Source organism: Tursiops truncatus, chromosome 1, assembly GCF_011762595.2.
Source record: "Tursiops truncatus isolate mTurTru1 chromosome 1, mTurTru1.mat.Y, whole genome shotgun sequence".
Lineage (NCBI taxonomy): Eukaryota > Metazoa > Chordata > Mammalia > Artiodactyla > Delphinidae > Tursiops > Tursiops truncatus.
Window position 1 is genome coordinate 37,759,994 of NC_047034.1, and position 27,104 is coordinate 37,787,097.

The 27,104-nt window shown below is 41.1% G+C and overlaps 1 long non-coding RNA gene across 4 annotated transcripts; it reads left to right on the plus strand.

The window, feature by feature from the left end:
* The first annotated feature begins 287 nt into the window (after positions 1-287).
* On the plus strand, positions 288-10,404 carry LOC109547154 (uncharacterized). Of its 4 annotated transcripts, none has more exons than XR_002172884.2 (5): positions 288-532; positions 675-734; positions 4,182-4,340; positions 8,857-9,225; positions 9,722-10,404. It is a non-coding gene; the product is annotated as an uncharacterized lncRNA (long non-coding RNA). The 4 variants fall into 4 exon arrangements; XR_002172883.2 differs by having other exon boundaries at positions 299-532; positions 8,857-8,962; positions 9,137-10,404; XR_002172885.3 differs by having other exon boundaries at positions 302-532; positions 8,857-8,962.
* The last annotated feature ends 16,700 nt before the right edge of the window (positions 10,405-27,104 follow it).

The window sequence follows — 27,104 nt, forward strand, 5'->3', positions numbered from 1 at the left end:
AATCAAGCACACATTTTGGCAGAGGTTTGCTGCTAGTCACGAGGAGCAAATATCACAGTTAATGATTTCAGTACTTTTCTAGATACAAGGAGATGCAAGAGTTGGGCTCATAAAATCTTCTCCTGAAAATATCTAACTATCTGAAGGCCTGTTCTGCCAGTTTCTCCCAGAGCACAGAGTGCCTCATTCCTGATCTCCACCCTGAACTCCTTTCAGGGGGTGTTGAAAGTCAGCAGCTGCAGCGGCTCGTGATTTTTAATCCTTGTAGAGGTAGATGGCAAGTGCCAACTGGTAGTTGGCAAAATGGTAAAGATCTTATTGGCTTTATTCAACAATTCATGAATCGGGCAGCATCCCATCTAGCAGCTAGAAAGGAGCTCTGAGGAGCTGTACAAAATAGAAGACTCCTATGCAGGAGAGATCAGGACAAGGGATTTATACCTGCTAAAAGTGGATTGTCTGTGACAAGGCTACCTTCCTATAGGAGACAGCAGGAATCTATCAGTTAGATGACCTCATTAATGTTGACCAGGTAATTCCAGTCCAGTTGACTGGTTTAAGATTTCATTCTTGGGAAAGACTGAAAGTGTCATTAAATTAGGTATTAAGTCTTGGTTTGATGACGTCTGGTGACAAGTGACTTCCTTTTGGGGCTGTTGTCTTGTTTTTAACAGGAAGGACTGTCAAATACGGAAGACCAAGCATGAGCAAAGGAACTGGACTGAGACTGTGAGGTGAGTAAGAATTGTGGAGGACAGAGGAGAACTGATTTGGTGGAGAGAGCATATCAGATTTTGAGCTTCAAAATAGTAACCATCTTCCTCCATGTCTTTCCTAATCTCCCAGGCAGGTTCAGACTAATTCATGGAACATTTTGCATCTCTCTTCAAACAACATATTCTATCTTCTATTACACATGTAGCAGCCTTATCTTCCAAGACTGTAAACTTCCTAACAGCCCTGACAGTGTCCTATTCATCTTTGTTTCCCAACACTTGGCATTTAGTAGCATCTCAGTGTGTCTGCCCAATTGAGGATTGTTCCTCAAATAAGTCCTCCTGTGGGCAAGGAGAGCTGCCTTTGATTGGAGAAATGTTAATAGCTATATTTTGAAGAGGAGTTAAGGGGGGATCCTCCTGGAATGGGTGTAATTGGAGAGAGGGAAAGATTATTTCCAGAACATTAGGGGTCACAGTTATTTGAAGAATCAAAGACAGTCTTCTCTGTCAGCTCACGGAAGCTCCTTTGCATTTAAAAGCAATGCCATTTACTTACAAATTATAGTGCTTTTGATGCAAATGAGCTGCTTCTGCTTCTAGACAGTTTCCTCTCCCCCAGATTAGCTAAGAAACGTGGGGAAATTGACCTAGGATGCAGAATGCTGAGCCTGACCTGAGGCTTATTAAAATAAAGCTGCTATTTAATTATTCCTATTTCTGAAGGAAAAGGCAATTAGAACCCAGTGAAGTGGCGGGGGGGGGGGGGGTGAGCCCAGGATTTTGCTTTTAATCATGTGAATTCTTGGGTATGGAGGTGGCCAGCAGAGCACACTTGACCAGACTGTGTAGGGAAATTGCTGAGTGCAGAGTCCTGTCCCAGGCCAGACCTGACCCAGACTTGAAGAAGAATTGTGGTAAATTACTGAACCCCTTTGGCCTTCAGTTTTTTAAGCAGGGAGACCCATCCCTGCCCTCTTCATGAGAGGACTGGTGAGAGAATATTAATCTAGTGGCTGGTATTCGACATTTTACAATTTATAAAGTGTTTTTGCACCCATTATCTCGTTTGATCCCCACAAGACCCTGTGAGGTGGGAATTATCATTATTTGCATTTCCAACAGGAAAACTGGGACCAGTAGAGGTTAAATTGTGCAAGTCACACAGTTAGTTATGGAGGCATGCTGTTTCTGACTCCAAATCCCGTTCAACCCTTCTTTCTCCTTATAGATAGAACAATGATGAAAAGCTAAGGGAGAAAAATCGGTTTTTCTTTTACCCAGATTAGTTTCTTCAGAGGACTCCTGTGCATGAGACTGGCCAAAACCAGATTAACAAGAGAGAAACAAACAGAAGTTTATTAACAGGTGCATTGCTCGTAGGAGCAGGGGTGGTTGGAATTTGAGCTTATATACCATCTTAGGCTAAACAAAAGGAAAAAGTGTTTGGGGCCTCTGGGTAGAAAGACGGGATGGGGAGGCAAGTTTTGGAAAGGTGACCAGGAAAGTATGGTAAACTTGTTTAGTAAAATGTTGTTTGGTGAGGTTTGTTATGCAGATTTACATTGGTGATAAGAATTGTTAAGAGTCCTCCTCTTCCTGGTATGGGCAACAGAGACATCTCTACAAGCGAAAATTTCCTTTGTAAAAGAAAAAATTGTGCCCTCCTTTTAAAGCTTTTCCTGCACCTTCTGGTTCTCAATTGCCTTTTAACTCAAAATAATCCACATGCCAAAGAGGTGTGTGTATATATATATATATATATATATATATATATATATATATATATATATTTTTTTTTTTTTTTGCGGTACGTGGGCCTCTCACTGTTGTGGCCTCTCCCGTTGCGGAGCACAGGCTCCGGACGCGCAGGCTCAGCGGCCATGGCTCACGGGCCCAGCCGCTCTGTGGCATGTGGGATCTTCCCGGACCGGGGCACGAACCCACCTCCCCTGCATCGGCAGGCGGGCTCTCAACCACTGCGCCACCAGGGAAGCCCCAAAGAGGTATATTTTTGAGTGGCATCTTCTGGTACCCTTTAGAAGATAAGCCATACCTAATAATATTACTTTCTAAGAGCCATGCCTATATGCTAATTCATTTAATCTTCCCAACAACCTAATAAGGTAGGTACTATTATTATTTTCACTTTACAGATGAGGAGACTAAGACACAGAGAGGCTATGATCACATCACCAGTAGGTAGTGGAACTGTGATTAGAATTTAGGAAGACTGGTTCTAGAACACGTGTCCTTATGCCTTAAGCAATGACTTTTCCCATTTCTTGTGACAGAGCAGAAGGACTATGAGTCGTTACAAGTATGATATTCCTTGAAAAATGAAAGCACATATATTCTCCTACTCCCCGTTCTCGTCACCCAGAAATCTTTCCTTCTAACAATCATGTTGCCAAGATTTCTACCATTACCAATCATTTCTCTGGACAAAGTTATTAGTCCTCCTTGTTTAAAGGCTCTCACCTTTCCTGCCTCCTTCCCCACCACCCTACCCTCATGTACATGCACACAGAATAGTCTAAAAGTCTAGCAGCAAGTCCTCCATGACCTTGACCCCTCTTGCCTCAGCTCTTCCCCTCCCTCCTTCACACCCTGCCCTCCCAGGGCACCAAACCGTTGGAAGTTCCTCAAAGGGCCACAATCTCTTGCATATCAGTGCACCTTCCTGTTTAATTCTCCCTTCCTTATTCCCTGTGAGACACCTACTTTTTAAAGTTCTTTGCTGCTCTCCCAGTTTACTTTCAGTGCATCTCCTCAGTGCCCCCATAGCAACCTGAGCATTTTCTTTTCATAGGGCATAATGGTTGGAGCAAATAAACTGAGAGCTACCTAAATGAAAACCTTTTTTTTTGTTAATCTCTGTACTGCCTAGGTCGGTGCCTGCTACTTAGTAGTGAAAGGATTCAGAACCAGCCTCCCTGAAATGTGCCACTTTGCCATGTGGATTTATTTGAGCTGAAGACAATCAAGGCCCAAATGACTCAGGAAGAGCTTTTCACCTTTCCCCTTAACTGCCCAAAAGATTTTAGATTGGGGGCCTGGTCCAGGAAGAGAGCTATCACCAAAGATAGCTACAAAGAATATGGGCTAGGTGTGGTAAATTGGGTGGAGGGAAGCTAGGCAGGGGCCTGTGGACCAAATTCCTCCCTGTGTCCCATTGTCTCTGTGTGGCATGGAAAACATTTGTCTACCAAATATTTGCTTTTCCCATCTTCCTGTAAATTGTCTTCCTTCCCTTTGAAGCCCTAGACCCCTACCACCTTCTTAGCTCAGAACAGCATGTTAGCTCAATTGCCTAACTGCCTACGGGTCTCATATTCTTATGGGGCTCCCATATACACATAATTAAATTTGTTTTTCTCTGTTAATATGTCTTATCTCAATTTAATTATTAGACCAGGCAAATGAACCTAGTAGAGTAGAGGAAAATATTTTCTTTCCCAACAGTTGGTGACCCAGATAGGATTGCCTTCACTGGCTGGACACTGCTCAGTCGGAGGCTGCTACAGCTGAGAAAACTGGGACCTCTGACAACAAGCCAGCAGAAAGTAAAAATTCTTACCAATTCAGTCTTCCAGGCTGCAAGATCCAATGGAAGCAAGAGTGGTGAGAGTCTTTTTTTACTTTTCTAAATTTAAATTAGCAGGAGAAAATATTATAGGTATAGCAACTTTGGTAAAGATTTGCTATTCTTCTTGTTGATCCTTTCCCTCATAGAGATGACCACTGTCTTTCTTTGTCTCTGTCTGTTGTGTCATTTGTCATAAGGAGGAAAACCATAGGGTAGAATGTAGGCAGAAGCCCTGTAAGTCCGATATTTGAGTCAGCCTCACAGACTGGTTGAGTTCATGATTCTCACCAGACTGGAGTATGTTTAGACACATTTTGCTGTGGGTTAGTGTGCATATGAGGTAAAGGCTTTTGTTAAGGGACATCTTGGAAGCCAAATCTGTGAAATTGGCAGGCATGGATCAAGCACTTAAAAGCTATTAGAATGCTCACCACCTAACTCAAAGACTCTCATGTGAAGATCAGTTGATCATGGAGAAGGTTAGATTGACACTAGGTCACCCACCAAACCTCAAGAAAATTCCATACAACAAGGTGTTCTGTAAAATACCACACAATCTTCCACCCAGTGACGCATTTGACTTAGGTATCAAATTTAGAAAGGAATTTGAAAGATTCGTGACCATTCACAACCCCACTCACAGGGACTGAGGCCAAAAACTTGGCCTCTCTGCAGCAGTGCCAAGTCAAATCTCAGAGACCGAGTTTGGGGTGAAGTAGAAAAGAATAGCTTTATTGCTTTGCCAGGAAAAGAGGGACACAGCAGGCTCCAGCCCTTGAAAACCGTGTGTCCCCACCCAGGAGGATTTGTTGAGGAGTTTTATAGTGATGGTTCAAGGGTGGGACTGCTGATAAGATTAGGGTGTGTGCAGGTCCTGCACCCTTTTAATCTGGTCTCAGATAATCTCTTGGTGAGCTTCTCTGTTTCCTTTAATCTGGCCTCAGGTGGTCTTCTCTGGAATAAAGAATGCTGACATCTTCCATTTGTTGGGGTTTTAGTTCTATAAAGAGCTCAAAGATATTGTGATGTGTGTCTCTTAAGGTAGAACCAGGACCCTGTCCCAAAGCTGCACTACAGTTTCCTGGTTACTCCTCCCTTATCTCTGCATCCTCTCCCATCCCTGATTAGCAACTGTTCAAATCTTTCCTTTGAGACTCAGGGAAGGCCATGGAAGCTGGAGTCTGTTTCCTGAAAACAAGGAAAGGGGGACACAGAAAGTCTTCCATGCCCAGGAGCCTTATAGGGGCCTATTCAGTTTCAGAACCTAGATTAACTGCTAAGGGGTATTCTTCCCTTCTGTGATTATACTGTAATTATAGACAATTCAGATGGCCCCCTGGGGAAGAAAAATACACACACAGGGGAAATAGGTGACCAGAATTCCTCCTAAGCCCTCCCACAAATGATCAGCTGAAGGCTGATATTCAGGGGGTGATAGAAGCAATCTAGGGGCTTTCCCCCTAAGGTGAATTAGTCCAAGGTTGAACTGTGTACTCAAAAGGAAGGCTTTTTAAAAATGCTTTATACGGACTTTTCAAAGACATAAATCTTTTGGTTTCCATCTTAGTTGGAAATCTTCTCTTTGATATAAAGAAGTAAATTGAAGGTAGTATAGTTGGATGGGCAGGTCAGCTCCTTCATATCATTTAGGCTGTAACGTCGTTCTTTGAAGAATGAAAAGCAACTGTGCTTATCTTACAAATCTTTGCAAAAGTAGAAATGCAGCTCTAAAGGCCTATTCCTTTTCACCAATCCCAAAACCTCCCCTGTTTACCTCAAAAGGCTTGTAAATATTGGTCTTAGGAAACCAGTCTTTCTCGTAGGAACTTGCATTCATTTCCTGTGCCTTTGAGATGTAAATATTAACTCTTATCTAGACCATTCCTAGTTCCTAAGATTGAAAAAAGGGACAAAGGAAGGGAAAAGCCTTTTTAAACAAACTGCTATAAAAGGTCTCTTGCCCAAAATCTAGTCAGGTACACTTAACTTATTCCAATTCACTATTCTACAAACTAGTGAGTTTTGCACTGTCATACCCATCCCATGGCTACAATTTTAAATCAAAAACTATATGGTCTCAGGTTTCCCTGGTGGCGCAGTGGTTGAGAGTCTGCCTGCCGATGCAGGGGACACGGGTTCGTGCCCCGGTCCGGGAAGATCCCACATGCCGCGAAGCGGCTGGACCCGTGAGCCATGGCCGCTGAGCCTGTGCGTCCGGAGCCTGTGCTCCACAACGGGAGAGGCCACAACAGTGAGAGGCCCGCGTACGGCAAAAAAACAAAAAAACAAAAAACTGTACGGTCTCTATGTCTGTCTTCATGTTTATGTATGTCTATGTATGTGCATTACAGATATATTTTTCTACCTCTGGATGGTATTGCCAAATTCATTTGTAAAAGAACTCTATTTAATTGGCTTAAAATAAGCACTTATAAATTATTTTTAAATCTCAAAAATGTAATAGAAACTAGCCCAAATGTTTTTCAAGTTTGCATGACCTAGGATAATTTTGGGTAAATAAAATCTAGTTTAAGTTTGTTGGTTTAATTAGCACAGACATGTCTTTAGAGTTATCAGCATTAAGTATAATAGTTTTATTTTACCTAGGTTTACTGAAAGTCAAATAAGCTCATCTCTGTTACAAAATATGTCAGCAAGAAAAATAATTTAAGGTGATGGCTAGCTGCTTTAAAGTCTTATGAAATCTTCAGGCATAATCTAAATATGATTGTTAAAAACAAATGAACTGTGTAATAGATGTAAGTGGCATAAGAGTTTTTAGGTAACTTTTCAATAATAATTGTTTTATGGTATGTCTGTTTTAAAATAGCTTCCCAAATCTCTTTGGTAACTTCCACCCTTAGAATTTTGCTAAGTTAAATTAACTGATGGGAATTCATTAAATGGCTAGATCATTTCCAAATAAGGTAAAACGCTAAAACATTAATTGCTAAATAAGTCTAAGTTTACCTATTCAATACTTTTAACCCCTTATTACAGAGGAACAAAAGATATTTGGGTCTCTTAGTAAGCGTGTTTTGTGCCACACCAAAAAATTTACTGTGAGATCTAAGCATGTGTTTCTAGAAATTACAAAAAGTATTTATAAATTTGCCAAGCCACAGAATGCTAATATAAAAGATAGTTCACAATTGTTTACTTTTTTATTTTCACTAGAAATTAAGGGGTTTTTTTAATTTAAAAATTCTAATATGTGTAATTAAAACTACTAGAAATAAGGGAAATACAAAGAAAATAAGATGTGGATTGGGCTAAGAAAATGTAAGAGGTGTGGAGGTGCATTTGTGTTAAGGAAAAAGAAAGCAAATTTGTCCTAAAGTAAAACTGGTTATTTTAGAATGGGAAAGATAAGAATGAAGGACAAACTAAATGGTATAGAAGGTAGGGAAGAGAGAGAGAAAAAAAGACAGAGAGAATTTTACCTTGTATAATCAAGCTGACTACAATTGAATTGTTATTATAGGGGTTTTTAAAATAAGTTTTAATGTCAATAGTGTACTTATATAAAACTGAACCTTAATTTTCTTTCATCTGCCAAAGAAAAACGTTTTGTTGGACTATTGGTCTGCTCCTAATAAGAGATTGTAAAAGGTTTTTCTTTACCTTTTTCAATAATATGCCTAAAAGCAGAAATTCTATGTTTTATCAGAATAATTTCCTGTGCTTCATGTTGTCTTTATCTTCAGGTCTTTTGATTACTTAACTAAATGAAGTATTAAAAGAGCTAAGTTTTGCTCAGAACTATGTAAGCTTCTACATTTGCCTTTGAAATCTTCTTGTCATTTTGGTTAAATGGATAATTAAATATTGTTTCATAATGATCTCTGATTCTATTTAGTCAAGCGTCCAAACCTTTTGATATTTTTGACAAACTTCCCCAAATCAAATTTTAAATGATGTCTTTTTGACCCAGAAGTAACTTTGGGATTTTCCAGAGGGCCTCTGTAACATCTCAAAAGATCTCTTCTCTCTCCTTATAAAAAGAGAGATGTTAAAATAATTAGGTTTATTTGATAAGTTACATGAAGCACTATCAAATAAGTGAAGATAAGTGTTAGATTGTATTTGTATAGATATATACTATTAATATGAGTGTTCTACTGGTTTGCAAGGCAGAAATAGAGACACAGTTGTAGAGAACAAACATATGGACACCAAGGGGGGAAAGTGGAGGAGGGGGGTAGTGGTGGTGGGATGAACTGGGAGATTGGGATTGACATATATACACTAATATGTATAAAACAGATAACAAATAAGAACCTGCTGTATAAAAATAAATAAATAAAATTAAATTTAAAAAAATATGAGTGTTCTAGAAATTGTATGAAATTCCTAAAATTCTGATATGTCCTGGTATAATGTTAATCAGTCATAACTATAGTCATTATCTTAAAATGTTGCACGTTACAAAAATAAGTAAATTTCCTTGTCAATTACATTATAATAAACTCTCATCAGATCTTTAAAAGTGGGTATTTTTAAGTCTTTTGTCATTCACTCTGTCATTGTTTTACTCTGATGTTTTTGCAGAAGTATTCCTGAAAAACTTCATCTTTAGAGAGATTCATGGAAAGGAATTTTAAAGTATTCTAGAATACAGATTTCTGACAATTTTAAGATCATCAAACTGAACTGGGTAAGAAATTTCAAAATTAATGGAAAAACTGGATTCAAGTGTAACAAATATTAATTTCATGGGACTGAATGAACTGATGAGGATGATTATAATTTTTTATGACTTTTTGTTTGAAACATCGCTGGTCCTTTTAAGTTTTGTTTTTCCAGATTTAAGCAAACATTCTTCTCTTAGAGTAATTTGGTAAAATCTATCTTTGTGAACAAAGATGAAACAATTACTTTTATTCCCTGCCTGATCCCTCCAGGATTCAGAAACTCTCAGTGAGTATTCTTATTTTCACAGCAGTTATTTGCCTAAGTTCCCTAAGAATCTGTTCTCCTTGTAACAGGGCACAATTAGAAACGTTGGTTACATCACCAAGGCCTTGAATGAAATGTCATATTTGAGAGAAATGTATATAGACTCATATATGACCAGACAGCTTTAAGGAACTAAGGTTGACTTTATGGAACCAATAAAGCCCATTGGAAAAATAAGCCTGGACAACTTGATATCAACTTTAGAGAAATCACCATAGTAGCTCATGTAGGGGCAATCTTTGTGCCTGTTACTGTGTGGCTACTCAGAAAAATCACCAGAGACATTCAAACTGCAATCCAGTAAATATATCAGATTGACATTGCCTGCCCTCACTCCATCTGAAAGTGTCATGAGCTGGACATTGAGCAATCTTCCCAACTGACCGCCTTCAGAACGCAGACACTAAGGTTATAGTCAGCTCCAATCATTAACCATTGTTTTCTTTTGTTTCCATAGAAATGCCTCTTATAAAGTACCTGATTGCTTGCACCATAGGCCTCACTTTTGGAGCCCACCTGCCTCACTGCCTCCTAAAATGAGACACAACTGTTTAACTAAACTGATCTATTTTCAGACTAAGAGACTGGTTCAATAGATGGAGGAATCTACCAGCTCAACTTCTGGACTATAAAATTTCTTGAATAAATTTTAAAGGCAGGACAGGAGGATTTCAGAATGAGCCTCCCCAAAATGTGCCACTTTGCCATGTGGATTTATTTGAGCTGAAGACAGTCAAGGCCCAAATGACTCAGGAAGAGCTTTTCACCTTTCCCCTTAACTGCCCAAAAGAATTTAGATTCAGGGCCTGGTCCAGGAAGAGAGCTATCACCAAAGATAGCTACAAAGAATATGGGCTAGGTGTGGTAAACTGGGTGGGGAGAAGCTAGGCAGGGCCTGTGGGCCAAATTCCTCTCTGTGTCCCATCGTCTCTGTGTGGCATGGCAAACATTTGTTTACCAAACATTTGCTTTTCCCATCTTCCTGTAAATTGTCTTCCTTCCGTTTGAAGCCCTAGACCCCTACCCTTTTCTCCTCAGCTCAGGATGGCATATAAGTCTTAATTGCCTGACTTCCTGTGGGTCTCATATTCTTATGGGGTTCCCGTACATACATAATTAAATTTGTTTTTCTCCTGTTAATCTGTCTTATCTCAATTTAATTATTAGACCAGGCAAATGAACCTTGAAGAGTGGAGGAATTTTTTTCTTCTCCAACAGTAGATATTTGATAAAGTTTCTCTAGGCCAATACTGTTCATCAGCACTCTATTATAAGCTAGTTTATCAGTATCTTTCTTCCGTAATAGAAATAGCTTTATAGATTTTCTTTCCTGATTATTAAAGTAAAGCGTTCTCATTGTAAATATTTTCCATTATTACAAGAAAATGTAAAGAAGAAAAAAAAGTCACTAATAGTATCCCCACCAGAAATATCTTCTCTTTCAGCTAGTTTTTTACGGTAGCAGCTAGCTGAGAAAGGATGGTCCCTATGACAAGTTCATTCAACATGAACACGGCCAAGAGAAAAGGAGAGACCTAAATCATAGAGCCATGGCAAGGCATCTGTGAGTTAAACACTTCACTGGATATGTTCCAGCTCAGCAAGGAAAAGCATGAGGTCACTGGCTACTGAAGAAAGAGCACATGAAAAATAGGACAGCAAAAACTATAGTAAGGGAATAAAGAAAGAGGCTTTTTTGCTGCCTTCAGAGAACTGAACCAGGACATATGTAGAAAATTTGCAAGGAGTCCATCTTTGACTCAATTTAAACAACTTCCTAATAATCAGAAAGATCTACAAAAACAATATATTGCCTTCTGAGATAGTAAGCATCCTGTCCCTGGAGGTGTCCAAATAGCTTTGATGTTAAAGAAAAAATTATTCATGGTACTCATCAAAAGATGGTAAGGCAGACTTTATTCAAGGCGGGAGGTGGGGGGTGGCTACTACAATGGAGTTTTATAGTAAGGGAAAGAGATGAGGTTCAACTCCAAATACAAGGAAAAGTGGAAATTTACAGCCAAGGAGCAGAAAGAGAGTCAGAGGATTAAAAATTACTAAGAGGAAACATCAGGGGTAAGAGAGGATTCTGGCTAAATTAACCTAATAGGATTCTTGCTAAAGGCATATGCCAGGGTGATCAGACCTCAGCTGGGGAATGGTGGGGGATGAAAAACTCCATCAGATATTGAGGGTGGAGGATTCTGGTTAAACTGATTTAGCAGAATTCTTGCTAAAACTGGACGATGAAAAGTTGAACATAGAAACACAAGAGTCAGAGCCTAGTTGAGAAGAGAGTTCAGAGGAGCCCAATGAGAGTTTTGATCAAGGAGACAATCTTTGTTACTGAGAGAGATGCATTCATTTACTCAGTCAGCAGGTAATTAGATCAATATTCATTGAGCACCTGCTACTTGACAAATGATGTTATAGGTTCTGGGGAACCAAAGTCAAACGAGACCCAGTGGTCCTTGTCCTCAAGTGGCCATCTGTCATGAGCAGGATGTTGCTATAACAGGTGTGAGGGCAGACCAGATGACTTCTGAGATCCTTTCTAACCACAGCATCCAATGAGTCTTAACTTCTGAGAAGTCTGGTCCCAGTAAACCTCACCAATACGTTCCAGCTTGAATGTGAGTAGAGAAGATGGGAGGGCTCCCTGTGATGCATTGCTATCTCCTGTCCAAGAGGACCTATTGCTTCTCCTCTAAGGGAGGAGCTAGAGTGGCTGCATTTCTAGTTAGGTTTAGGAAAATCCACTTTCCAAGATGGTGTGGATTTTTACAGGGTTTTATTTAAGTTAAATCATGGGGCAAACTTGACTCATGACCAAAGGATTCTTTATTTCATAAAACAGCCTGCAGTTGTGTTCTTCAATCGCAAGCTCTCCTCATACCTTTACAATTGGATTTGATCTCACCAGAAAATAATCCTATTAACTTTGAGGAGGTTACCTATTTGAGAAATCAAGCCCCACATGTTTAATTCCATGGACCTTTGTTTGCTCAGCTTCACCTCTTCACACAGGTACATCAGCTTCTCCCCATCTCCTTGCTGCCTGCTCAAAATCCCTTTCCACCATTACAGTGGATCTTGGACCCCTACAGAGAGACAGCTTTGTGCATATCTATATGACGGTAGAGAAAAGACTTGTAAGTCACTGGATTTGGGGCCGATGAGCACGTTAGGGGCAGATGAAGTGGTCCCCTCATGTGAATTGAATATTAGGTACGTTGTCCCTGGACAAACATCCTGCTCCCGCCTACCTCCTAGAAACTCAAACAGTACCCCGACACTGGTCCTTGATGCCCGGTTGCCTGGAACCCCAGCTTGGCTGTTTTACTCCAACACACGCCTGGAACCAGACCCCGCTTCTTTTTCCTTCTTTCCCAGTCTCTTCTCATTTGCAGAACATACTCACATTGCCCTCAACTCAAAAGTTTTATTTTATTCTTCTCTTTCATAAGACCCCTAAATGAAATTTTAACGACATCCTAGTTAATTAACTAGGCCACAGCAGTGAGAGGCCCGCATACCGCACACACACAAAAAAAAAATAGTACTAGATAGGCAGTAGGGTAAGTTGTCCGGGTGTCTTTAGCAGACAGTTCCTTGAAGGAGTTGCTTAAAAGAGCAGAAGGAAGAGGAGAGAGGCAAATGGCAAGTCTTGGTGGTGGAAAGCCTCCTTCTGAAGCTGAGATTTGAATTCCTGTCAGCAGAGCAGATGTGGAGGGACGTGTACATTATTCTCTGCAAAAATGTACGCAGCCTGAAGGATAAGTTGAGGCTAAAGTCCAGGCCTGGCACAGGGTTACATTGACCCAGAGTGGGCATCTTTTCTAAGCCCCATAAAGGCACTGAATATCTTAGCTTCTGTCTTCACAGCCTTCATAGTCCGCAGCCTGTTCCCCTGCCTTGGAGAAGGCTGGAAGCAGCAGGACAAAACCCTGCATCATCACCATGTACACATCCTCCCCAGCACCATCTGTACCCCTCTTTATGAACAGGGGGATGGAAGGCAGCTTTAACAGGAGAGAGCATGAGGGCCTGGGGTGTCCAGGGAATTTGTTTCTTGTTTAGTAACTGCTTCCCAACTGTGTGACTGTGGACAAGTCACCTAATCTCCTTGGATCTCGGTTTCTTTATGCCTACAATGACATCAATCACAGTCCCACCCACCTTGAAGTTTATTGTGACAATGAAACAGGTTCCCTGCCTTTGTCTTGTTCTCTGCCCCTCCCCCGCCAGACTTCAAGCAAGTAAGGACTCTACTCTCTGCTGTACCCAGACTATGCTCCTTAAAATGCTGCAGGGTATTTTCCCGAAGAAAATGTCCTTAGGGGCTTGCAGGCATGGCCCCAAGCAGTCACTGGTCCCGACTGTTTTCCATCTTTGCAGCATTCTTCCAGAGAGGGAGGGGGAGGAGGTGCTTATCGAACTTGTGCAAATAACTCCAAGCAGCTGAACCATGATGCTGCCTGCCTATGCTCCCTCCAGCCCTTCGTCTGCTGCCCTCTGTTCAGGCCATCCCCTGAGATGACTGGAGAAAGGCTGAAGTCCTCTTAGCCAGTGTGATGTCATCAACACCATGCAAATATGGTAGGTCCCTTTGCCCTTCAACCCAGCACGCCTTGCAGGGCAAAACCTCTGGTGATATCATTTGCTGGAAACTTCGCTGCCAGGTGAGTGCTTCCAGAGCTCTCCATCTAAAAACCCTCAGGACTGGAGATTCAGTAGCCGATCAGGCACCAGGGCTTCCAATGTACGGTTCAGAGAAAGAAGCCATATTACTCCGGGACCTTTTATTCCTCTGTAAATCCCAGTCATATTTAATTCAGTCACCATCAAGGTTTTCCCCTATCTGCCAACGGCAGGGCCATAATAGAATGCTCGTCAATTCAAGGAGAAATTAAGAGCCAGCTTAGTATTCCAAGGGTAGTCCCTTTCACTAGATTCCTTTCTGAAGTCCCCCACCATGCCCATTTAGGCAGGGGAGGGGCATCTCTGCGCTAACTTAAGCAAGTCCTTTAGGCCCTGCGGCTGGGGAAAAAGAGACATCATCTCCTTCCCCCTGGTAAACAGTAAATTCAGACGATCTGTGCTGATGACCTGTTGACATTCTCTTCCCCTCATGAAGCCCAGAGAGCAAAAATGACTCACCAAGGCCATAGGCTCCTAAGTGGCAGAGCCATGGCCAGAGAAAGGAGGAGAAGAAGGAAGGGAATTATTTTAATTGATTCATAATTAATTTTGTGAGCATCTCCTATGTTCAAGGCACTTTTGTTTTTAACTGAAGTATAGTTTTTTGTTTTTTTGTTTTTTTGTTTTTGGTTTTTCTTTTGGCCGCACCGCTTGTCTTGTGGGATCTTAATTCCCTGACCGGGGTTCAAACCCAGGCTCCCAGCAATGGAAGCTCGGAGTCCTAACCACTGGACTCTCAGGGAATTCCCCAAGTTGAAGTGTAGTTCATTTACAATGTTGTGTTAGTTTCAGGTGTACAGCAAAGTGAATCAGTTATGCATATATATTCTTTTTCATGTTTTTTTCCATTATGGTTTATTACAGGATATTGACTATAGTTCCCTGTGCTATACAGTAAGACCTTGTTGTTTATTTTATATACAATAGTGTGTATCTGTTAATCCCAAACTCCTAATTTATCCCACCCCCACCTCCTTTCCCCTTGGGTATCCATAAGTTTGTTTTCTATGTCTGTGAGTCTATTTCTGTTTTGTAAATAAGTTCATTTGTATCATTTTTTAAGATTCCACATATAAATGATATTATATGATATTTGTCTTTCTCTGTCTGACTTTTACATATTCTTTCCTATTAAACACTTAAAACTCTGCAAAGTCAATGTTACAATCTCCACTTAACAAAGGAAGAAACTGAGGCTTTGATCATCCAGCTCTAAAAGCACTTCCTTCAAAGTCATCAGATATTTCCTGAGGGCCTGCTCCGCGCCAGGTACTATACTAAGAGCAGGGAATATCGAAGCAAACATGAGATCTCTGTCTTCCAGTCTAGTAGAAAGAAACAGAAATCAAGAAATAAATAGGAAAAATATCAGAGTGCTGAGTGCTCTGCAGGGAATGAAAATAAGATCATGTGATAGTGGCAAATAGGAGACTGAGTAGTCAGGGAAGGCCTCTCTGAGGAGGTGACATTTAAGGAGGGATCTGAGGGCAAGAAAGAGCCAGGTCCTGCAAAAAGAGAGGAAAGGGGAATCTGAGCAGAAGACATGGTCACTGCAAAGGGCCCAAAGGTGGAATGATCATGGCTGGATGACATGAGAGGAACAGGAAGAAGGCCAGTGTGGGAGACACTGAGCGTCTGAGGTGAGCCCAGGGCTGTAGGCAAAGGCCAGGGCAAGGCAAGGCGTTTAGATTTTATTTCAAGTATAATGAGAAACCACTGGAGACATCATTTGTATCATTTAAAAAGAGACATTGCCACCTACAGCTTGAGATGCGATTGTTTTCCTGGTTAAGAATTTCTTAAAAGGCCCAGTGAGCCAGCTCCTCTATGCTGTTGTATGAGGGGCCAGCCCCTGCCACTGTTCTCAAAATTCTTGCCCGTATAGAATTATTTTCAGGCAAAGAAAATAACAAACCTCTTAAAAATAAAAACATGAAGGGGTCAGAACCCTCTAAACCTGTGTCAGTCCTGGTACCTCAGAACCAATTGACTACATAGGTCATTCCCAAGTCATGGACCTGAAGTACCAAGACCCAGGGATGTGCTGATGGGTGAGGATACAGTTGAGGAGAAGCCCAGATGATGGGCTGGGCCAGGAGTCCCTCAAAATCTAATAGTGTGAACAGCTGGCCTGCCTAGCTCCCCCAAACCTTCCTCTGGTGTGTTTGAAAACTATGGGGAAGTTGAATAAGCAACTTCCGCTCTCTTGATACAAACTGGAAGCTGTAGAGTCAAAGTCCCCAGAGGTTAATGGAAGCCTGAGTTCTCCATCGACCTTATGGGGCGAGCCAGCTCTCTTCATTTCTTCCTAGGGTTGCTTGGATGTGATACCTGGACCACTAGTCCATCTGCACTCTGGCAGAGCTGGGGAATGTGAATTTTTCAAGAATGGCAGCGCTCTGATCTCACCAATGTTTGTGGGCTACTGGAAGCCCCAGCAGGTCACCTTCTGTGGGCTACAGATGGAACCCCTGGTGGAGGGGACTTCAGGATATGGCTTAGGTCCACTGCTGCTTAAAATAGTTCACAGCTCTACCCTTTTCAAAACAAGAATCATCTCATCTGTCCTCAAAAGCCCTAGTAAAGGTAGAGAAAAATAGGATCTTTTTTTTTTTTCGAGCTGAGAAAATAGAGACAGACATTAAGTGATTTGCCCAAGGTCATGGAGCAGGTAAGGCGTAGAGCTTGGATTTCAATCCGGTCCTCTGAGTTCAAACTCAGCTGTTTCAAGTGATAGAAATCAGCTGTCCCAGAACTGAGGAGCAACGCCCCATCTTTGCAGCACTGGGGGAGGCTGCAGAAACCCTGGCAGCAGAGTTGCTGTTTGGAAAGCACTGAGCATAAAGAGAAGCACTGTGTTCTGAGGAGAACTTAATTTCTCTGATTTATCTCAACATGGATAAGGAACGACCAAGGTCCTCGGAGTACAGGGGGTCCTGGTTTATTGTCCTCTCCCTGAGGCAGGTTTTAAAAAGGTATAAAAGATTGGATTTTTATCTCTCTGATGTCTACCAGTAGATTAATCAGTTTCCCGCTCACACTGACTCTCCTCTCTACCAACGCAGGGAAGGGAGGGACTAGAGCTGTTTCTCAAGGTGGGGAGGATAGGAGAGGGGAGAAGATGGGGATTTGGGGTAGAATTTCTGTTTGTTCCTGAGCCAAGTGTGCTTGTCCCACTCTAAGCCCTTCAGGGAAGGGAGTGGAATTAATTCTAAGGGGCTTCAAGGAAAAATCATGACTGATTGACAAATCTGAATCCTGTCCGAGTGAGTCACAGGGGTGAGAGTAGGAGGTGACAGAGATTTTAAACTCTTTCTGGGGAGATGTGTCTGACCAGCCTAAATCAAAGATCTTCAAACCCTAAAGAATCACACTGGATTTTATTTAAAATGCAGATTCATAGGCCCATCCCCAAAGACTCTGATTCAGGAGGCCAAGTTCCTGAATCAGTGATAGGTCCCATTTTCACAAAACCTGTTGAACGTGTTGAGAAGCATATGGGTGGGGAAGAGGGCAAAGCTGTGCCACTCATACAGGGTAACCAAACCCACAGCCTAGACCTCATTAATGCTGTACTGTAATCAGCTGAACACAACCCATAATCTTGATGGAGCGTATAAGTGGAGACCTTCCGATGGTGAAACTCAATACTCTTTTATTTAACCAATATTCTTGGAGTGCCTCATAGGTGCAAGACCCTCACATTAGGTGCTAAGGGTTTGATGACAAACAACTCAGATTAGGTCACAATTTGCCTGGAAGGTAATTATTCAAACAAGTTATAATACTAAAATAGTAAGGATGTTAGGATAGGGAAAGTGCTATAAGAATAGATGTAATGAAAATCTAATTGCAGTATCCCTTTCATCAGTGTCCTGGGGCCTGAGTTACCCTGGACAAGCCATCTGTATGTGTGTGAGTCTCCATTTTGTCATCCACACGATGGAGTATCACACATCTCCCTTAGGAATCTTTGAGACAGTGTATGTGTAGCATTTTGTAAAAATGTATATTCTTTCCCAAAGGTGAGAAAGTACTGCTGAGATTCCCAGTCTATCTTCCCTTCTGAAGGCCGTATCACGCTGAATGGTGAGGGAACTTCCTGATGGCTTTGCGTTTTCCCCAAGTCAACAATGCTAAAGTCCATTTCTTAGTTGAGCCCCAGGCAGACAGGAATCTCTAACTGGAGACACTTCTGCAAGGCTCATTCTGAAGCCCAGCTGTGTGCACTCCTGGATGTGCCTTGGACTCCTTGACTATCCCTGCTCTATCCCTACTCTCCTGTCCGTTTTCAGTATGGTTAACAGAGCATACTTCAATCTTCTACTCTTTGTAACTCAAAAGTATCTGAGTACCAGCAGCATCAATATCCACAGGTGCTTGTTAAATGTAGGATCATGGGCCCTAACCTACACCTCCTGAATCAGAATCTAAATTTTAGCACAATTACCAGATGATTTGAAGTGCATTAAAGTTTGGGGTACCTTGGCTTAGAGCATAAGTTGATTTCCATCCAGCTGTATAATTCTTTCATTATAAAAGTAATGACTCTACACCTACTATGTGCTGGCACTGTGCTAGATGCTGGAGTTACGCTGCTGAACACCCCAAATAGCAGGGAAAATGTCTATCTGAAATCTTTTTGGAATAAGGCACATTACAGATTAACAAGAAGCATCAGTGACTGACCCCAGACAAATCTATGTGGTAGAATATAAGAACCTCTCTGATATGAATGACAAAGGGTGGGAATATGGGAAGAGTTGAGTTGGCATGGGCAGTGGAGAAAGACTCCACAAAGGAGGCAGTGCTTGGGCTTAATCTTGAAGGATGATTAAGAGCTGGTCACTGGACGGGTGGAGCAATGAGAGGATAAAATTCCCAGCCAAGAGACAGGGTGGTGGACGTCAAAGCAAGAAGAGTCCTGTTCTGCTCTTGGCTGGGGACCCGAGCTCTGCTCTCACTATGGGAAAGCTCACCTCCACTTGGTGCTCTGCCAACAAGCACTGTGGGGCCTTGGGCAAACCATCACTCCTATCTGGGCCCCATCTTCATCTAAAACTTGTGGGTTGCGTTACCACTTGACAGTTTTCAAAACGTAAAGAGTTCCTTCAACCTTCAGCAATGGCCAAAGGGAAAGGAGAAGAGGCAGGACTCTGGGGACCATTAGAACCTCTGCCACGTGTGCAGTCAGCCCTCTGTATCTACAGATTCAACCAACTGAATCCAATAACGATGCAGAGGGCTGACTATACTACACTATTTTATAGAAGGGACTAGCACATCCACATATTTTGGTATCTGCAAGAGTGGGGGGAAGAGGTGGTGATCCTGAAACCAATCCTCACCCCCTCCCAGACACTGAGGGATGACTCTATCATTTGCAGTGATGGACTTCCACTTAGCTTTTGAAAAAGGACAGGTCAAGGTGGAGTGGGGTTTCAGATATTTAATAATTGTGAAAAACACTGAAGGGGGTGACCTCTAAGGTCTCAGGCCAGAGTTAACACTGAATGCTTATTCAATTCTCTAACAGCTCTCCGGGTAACCAACCAGCTTGGACTTTCAACCTTATGGACAGAAGACTCCTCTCACTATGTCTTAGAGCTGTAATTTTTTTTTTCTCTTTCTCTCTCTCTCTTTTTTTTTTTTTAAAGCAGAACTCCTTCCTAAATGAAATCATATAAGAAAAACACAATATGAAGAAGAGATCAAAGGGATAAAGAGAGTTCTGGGCAGATTAAATCTTTATTATTCAGTGATACTCTTTTATATGGGGTCTCCTTGCCCTTATCACCACCACGTCTCCAGCCCTTCTGTAGATCCCAGGACTGAATGTAAAAAACAATGACTACAAGGAAGGGATTCAAGCTGAGATGAAGGTTGTGGTAAGTCCTGGAGCTATGAAAGAAGAGCTCTTCTAAAGGAAGGTACTGTGCGGGGCTGGGAGCAGCAGCTTAAAGTAGGTTGGGGAATGGAAAAAGGAAAAAGCAGAGAAACAGATAAAAGAAGCCAAACAAACAGAAAAAAACCCAAAAGATAGGAACAGAAAGAGAGCTCCACAAAAGGCCAATTAAGTGGTCTGAAGGAAAACTATATGAAACCTTAGGGCCTGCTGTGTACACAGCCACCTTGCAAAGAAAATGGCCCCAATCCATCCTTTCTCACCTGCTTGCTATTATGGGTTCAATTATGTCCCCTAAAAAGATATGTTGAAGTCCTAACCCCCAACACCTTGGAACATGACCTTATTTGGAAACAGGGTCGTTGTAGATGTAATTAGTTAAGATGAGGTCATACTGGATAGGGTGGGCCCTTAATCCAATTTGACTGGTGTCCTTATAGAGATAAGAGACACAAAGACAGAGACACATGGGAAGAACACAATACATGACAACAGAGCAGAGATTGAAGTGTTGCAGCTGCAAGCCAAGAATTGGTGGCCACCACCAGAAGGTAGGAAGAGGCAAGGAAGGATTCTCCCCTTCTGGTTTCAGGGGAAGAATGGCACCTTGACCTTGGACTTCTAGCCTCCACTATTGTGAGACAATAAGTTTTTGCTCTCTTAAGCCACTCAGTTTGTGGTACTTTATTAAGGTGGCCCTAGGAAACCAATATACTTACTTTGGAAGTAGCAGTGAGGTTTGCTAGAGAAATCATCCCTGCTACTTAACAGATCAGCTGGGCATGGGTGTAGACCCAATAGTGCTGGGTGCCTCAGAGCCAGCCTGGCACTCTTTGTCTAGTTGGGTCATTCCCACTTATTGGTGGCAAAACAATAGAATGATCAAGCATCCAAGATTGCCCAGGACTGAGGGGGTTCCTGGGACACAGGACTTCCAGTTTGAAAATTGAAACAATCCCAGGCCAGCAAGGATGACTTGGTCATCTAATGCGAGAGAGTAGAGATATGAGTGGAAGAAGAAAGGTTTGCATGATGGGAGAAGTTGTCAGCCCTCAGAATGTATATGCAGAACTGATCTAGACCAATCCAGATCAATCCAGACCTGGAGCATCCTTGCCTTCCTGTGACTTGGCCAGATGTGCCTCTCAGTGGATCCAGGGGAACTGGTGCTCAGGATTCACTCAGAACCTCTACTCTGACCAAGGACTCTTGGGAAGGGAATGGTGGGTGACAGGAGCATCCCCTCTGCGGTCTGGAAGGCTCTGCCCTGTCCAGGATGTCTCCAAAGGGAGGAGCCCTTCACACTGAACTTATCAACACATTTCACTCAGTGGGACTGGTCCACCATATTCCTCAATCCCACTGGGAGCCTTGTAAGGGAAAAAGCCCCAGGCCCTGTCCACAGGTATGTTTTTTCCTTCTCTCCTTGTCTTTCACTCCACCACTGCCATGAATCTTCCATGGGATGTTCTCAGGGATGTACAAAAAAAATGTCATTTACCAACTTATCCACTTGAAGCAAGAGAAGTCCTCTTGTTTACGTCTCTACATTCTCTCAGATATGCCCCACTGTAGCACTTTTCAGAATGTAACTCAGTCATTAATGGTTTTATTATCAACCTCCTCCCCTTGAAACAATTTCCTTCATAGCAGCACCCACATGTTGCTCATCTTTGAAATCCTAAGTGTAAGGGAAAATGCCTAGCATGAAGGAATTCCTCATGCGTCATCTGACAAGTAAGCTAATTAATTAATGAGTTAGTTAATGTAGATCAGCATAATCTTTCTCTTGGAGTCAGGTATATAGACCTGGCACTTTCTGGATTTGGGATGTGTTAGTCATGAAGCCACCTGCATGGGTGGCTTCATGAAACTAAAAGAGATAGAGAGAAGGAAACCCATCAGAGCCCAGAAGCCTTAGAGTCTGGGGTGAGCAGTCACTATGGCCAGCCCCAAGGCAAGCCTGGGTCTTATGCCAGGGCAGTGACAAGGGCTCAGGAAGTGGACACAGACCCCTATGCCCCTTACAGTGGACTCTTCCCTGACCCTACTTCTTCCACTCTCACTTGATGACCATGATGCTAAAAGAAGAAAAAAGAAACTGAACTAGGGAAAAGACCAACAGTTGAGCTCCAGACAGAAGCTCCATAAAAGACATACAGAATAGTATAAATCGGCTAAGAGAACACTTGGCTTGAACACCCCATATCACAAATCTCATCTTGTAAAGAAGGCCCTGGGTGATGAGGAAGTGGACCCATGTTCTGATTCCACTACTGTGTGTCTTTAGTCAGGTGGTCTAGCCTCTCTGAGCCTGCATTAGCCCACCTCTGTGCTCAGCTAATCATTCTTCTGCCCCACGTCCATTGGGGGGACATGTGAATCAACATATGCCAGACATCTTGAACTCTTCTCAAGAGGTGCCCGAGAGAAATTTAAAGCAGAGAATTTTCTCTGCCTTAAAATGACTCCCAGAGCTCCAAGGACAGTCATTTTGGAAAGCCTACTGCTGGATTAAAGTTTATGAACCTGAAAGCTAATGTACCTTTCCCTATAAAGAGCAGGGCACTGCTGGATTTTTGGATGCATAGAAACTCAAACACTCACCCGAGAAACCTATTAGTAAATAAAGCTTACCTTTTGTAATGTGGAAGCAGTCTATTTCTAAAACAGCACTGTTGAAATTTCTTCTGAAATTTTTTTAAAAGATAGGCCTAATGTTTCACTGACCTCCTGTGGGCATAAGAAAGAAGTACATTCATTTCACAGATCTGGATTTCCTGGTGTGGGCTAAGAAAGAGCTTCTTAAATCTACCCACCGGATGGAAAATTAAAGCTGCATTTACAAACCTCCTGAGAATGAGATTCCTCATGCTATACCATCTTGCCCGCAGGACCCTTCAGGTCCTTGCGGAAAGTTCCTCCTAATAACTTAACTGGTACTTAAGTCCATTTTATAGATGCAGAGCAGGCAGCGGACAACAGGCATCATGTGGGGAATGATTCGAACATAGATTGCTAAGCTCCACCCAGAGATTCTGATTCTGTGAGACTGGGGTGGATCTGGGAATCTGGATTATATTACAAAGAACCTGGGTGATTCTAATATAACAATTTCTTTGGATCTCACTTTGAAAAGTTCCATCCTGGAACTTCTTGTTGAATGCGAAAAATAGATGTTAGACAAATAATCACACGAATAAATGTACAATTAACAATTTGTGGAGAAACTGAGAAGGAAAAGTCCAATGCGTTATGTGAGAATAGAACATTTTGCCACAGGTGTGGAGTGTAGTGTGGGCTGAGAGAATGGAGGAGAGCTTTCCCGAGGAAGCAAAATTTTAAGTTCTAAAGTGAGCTAAAGGAAGGATGGGAGAAAGAGGATGCCAGCAGGGAAACAACGTGAGCATACTTTCTGTAAGAGGGCAGATATTGGCCAGGGATATGAAATGCTAGTGTAGCTAGAACTCAGTAGGCCAGGGAGAGGGTACACAGAGTTCCCCACTCCTGGAATGGCCTCCCCATTTCTCTCCTCTGAAGTATGCCCTTAGGGCTTATTAAAGCCTCACCCCCCTCTCTGAGCCCCTACCTACTCCAACCCTCCTCTCTTTCCCCTTGTTCAGTTCTAGACCATCTAGTCCCAATGTCTTGCAATTTCAAGGTAGTTATGTATCATACTGTACTATATCATGGGTTTATATTTTTTCTTTCTCTATAGTATCAACTCTCTGAGGAAAGAAACCATAATGAGTTATCTCTTTGTACACCTATTACAATGTGTGACATATAATAGACATTTAATATGCTTGAAAAAATTATCATGAAACCAATGGTAAAAAAAATTAGGATTGGAGCTCTATCTGCACACTTGTACATAGACATGATTTCACTCTCTCTCAAATGCACATATGAATATGAATACACACATATCTATACACACATATCTCTGCAAGTGGGGCTGGTAGAAAGAACAACTGAAATCTGGTCATTTTAGACCATCTTGGGTGATTTTAATCCATCCAAAGGAAAGAATTAAAGACTTCTAAGTAATTATGACAGATCAGACACACAGCTACATTTGTTTCTTCCTAAAATCTCACAGGTGTTTTTGCAAAGGGATTTAAAACCTAAAAACTCTCAAAGACAAAACAAAAAAGCACAAGCAACAACATTTCAGAAGCTAGAAAACACATGAAGAAAGAGTAACTTAGTGAGTTCACAAACTTGAAAAAGTTAAAACCTAAGCTGGTAGTAGAGAAATCCAACAAGTAAAGCAATTTATACTGAGGAAACTCCAACAACTCAGGTATTGGCAGCACAAGACAATCCTGGAAGTGGGGATGAAGTTGGAACTAAAAGCAGGAAGATTGATCTAATGTCTGCTTAGAAGCAGTTACTCTAAGAAACACACCTTGAATGAAAAAAGTAAATTATAGAAGAACTACATATAGTATGATAACATTCTTATAAATCTCAAAATAATCAAAACCAAAAATATACATTGTTTATGGATATATACATATGTGATATACATATCAAACTATTTTTTAAAGCAGAGAAATGATAAATACGAAATTCATGATGGTAATTACCTCTGGGTTAGGATGGTAAAGGAGGCAAGGAGATGGGAAAAAGAAGGAGCACAAATGTAGGTGCAAAAATATTTAGAATGTCCTAGTTCTTAATTCTTGTTTATCTAATTAATATTCATAATTTATATATGTTGCTTGTATGATTTGTGCATAATGTTTGTATATTGTATAAATATTTTTAAATTTAAAAAAATAAACAACCAGATCTCTTCTCCCATTCCAAGTTACTGGGTTACTGCTTCTTCCACACCCAAGAAGACTTGAGATTTAATCTCTAAGAAAGTAAAACAGGAAGTCTTATGAATGATAGACACCAACCAGAGCTGAAGACAGAGATCATACTGTAAAGAAGCACAAAACGGAAACTTATATTCAGTATTTTGTGAACTTGAGCCTTCTCCCTCCAATCAGTTTCCAGAATGCTTGCAGTTAGACCTATAAGATAAATGTTTGAAAGACATTTCTTGGCAAATTTGGACAGCTCAAAAGGAAAAAGTTAAAGATTTTCCACATTGGAGGTTTACCAGCAAATAGCTCACACTGATCATCTTATAGTGAAGCTCAAAGGTCAACACCCCCAACTTATATGCTCAGAGATTTCAGTTTGCTTTTGAGTGCTTGTTCATAAATATGAGCAGATGACCATACATTTAAGGGAATCTTCCAATGGGAAAGATAGACACAAATATAAAAGAGTAAATAACAACTTATAGGAAACAGAGATAAGCCAAGGGGGAAAAAGTGTAAAGTTTTATATCATCAATGTTCTCAGAAGGATAACAGGAGACATACTGTATCTATGAAACAGAAACAAAACACTTAATAAAGGAGAATTAAGAGGACCAGAAAAAGTACTCTTGAAAATTAAAAAGAAATTTGCAGACATAAAATATTCAGTATGAGTTCAATTGTTAGGTTGAGGAAATTTCCTAAAAAGAAAACGGGAGGGGAGAAGAAGAGAATAAGAGAGAATAGAAGGGGAAACAGAAGAGAATGGATAATTGGGAATTCCCTGGTGGTCTAGTGGTTAGGTTTCCACACTTTCACTACCGAGAGCATGGGTTCAATCCCTGGTTGGGGACCTAAGATCCTGCAAGCCGTGTGGCACGGACAAAAAAAAAAGAAAAAAGAAAAAAAGAGAGGGAGAGAGAGAAAGGATAAAAAAAATTAGAGGACCAATTCAGGAGGTCAAAAGAATTTTCCAGAACTGAAAGACCTGAGTTTTCTGATTGAAAGGGTCTACCAAATATCCATCAATTAGAAATGGATAAGAACAAACACACATTGTTACATAAACATGACATTTCAGAACACTCAAGAAAATGAAGATACTCTACAATTTTGGCGGGGGTGCGGGTTATGGTCAGATTAATGTAAAGGATCGGTAATCAAATTGGTTTTGGACTTCTTAACAGCAACACTGGTAGCTAAGAAATTGTGAGAAAGCCATCAAAATTCTGAAGGAAACGATTTTCAACTTAGAATTCTATACCAACAAAACTATCGATTAAGTATGAGAGTATAATAATGTTAATTTAAGACAACAAATGTCTCAAGAAATTTACTTCCTATGCATCTTTTCTCAGGAAGCTATTAAAGAATGTGAGACTGACTGTCTTTCTCATAGTCATTCTTAAAGAATTTTTGACTAAACTTCTGGGGCCTGGGAGAGAATTAAACTTAAGGCGCTAAGGCAGTGGTTCTTAAACTTTTTATTTCAAAATCTCTTTATACTCAAAAACAGTCATTGAGAACCCCAAAGAGCTTTGAATTATATGGACCATATATATTAATATTTACCATATTAAAAATTAGAACAAAAAATTTTAATTTTAAGTATTTATTTTAAAATAACAATAATAAACCTATGATGTTAATAAAACAACATATTTTTATAAAAACTATTTTTCAAAAAATAATTAGAATAGTACATTGTTTTGTTTTTTTGCAAATCTTTTTAATGTCTGACAATAGAAAACAGTTGAATTTGCATATCTGCTTCCTTATTCAATCTTTTGTGGTACGTTTTTGTGAAGTAAATGAAGAAAATCCAACTACACAAACAGGATAATTTTATAGCCCTTTGTAATAACTGAGGGTATTCTTCGATTCTACACTAGAATGCAAGAAATGACAGTTTCTTTTTTTTTTTTTTTTTGCCGTACACGGGCCTCTCACTGTTGTGGCCTCTCCTATTGCGGAGCACAGGCTCCAGACGCGCAGGCTCAGCGGCCATGGCTCACGGGCCCAGCCGCTCCGCAGCATGTGGGATCTTCCCAGACCAGTGCACGAACCCGTGTCCCCTGCATCGGCAGGCGGATTCTCAACCACTGCGCCACCAGGGAAGCCCGGAATGACAGTTTGTTAAAGCTAAGTTTTAATGTAGAATTTGAAATCATTTCAATGAATTTTATGTACTCTGTTACACTAAAATCTACTGTTTATCTTGAACTTTGAATTGTTATTTTATCCATGCATGATTTTATAATAGTATGCATTGGTCATTTGGAAAATACTAGTTCACTGAGTTATGCAGATCTTCCAAATGTTGACATACTTCATTATATAATATTCAAATTTGACATACTTCATTATATAATATTCAAAAAAGTCACAAGGATTAATACCATCAATCTCATCAG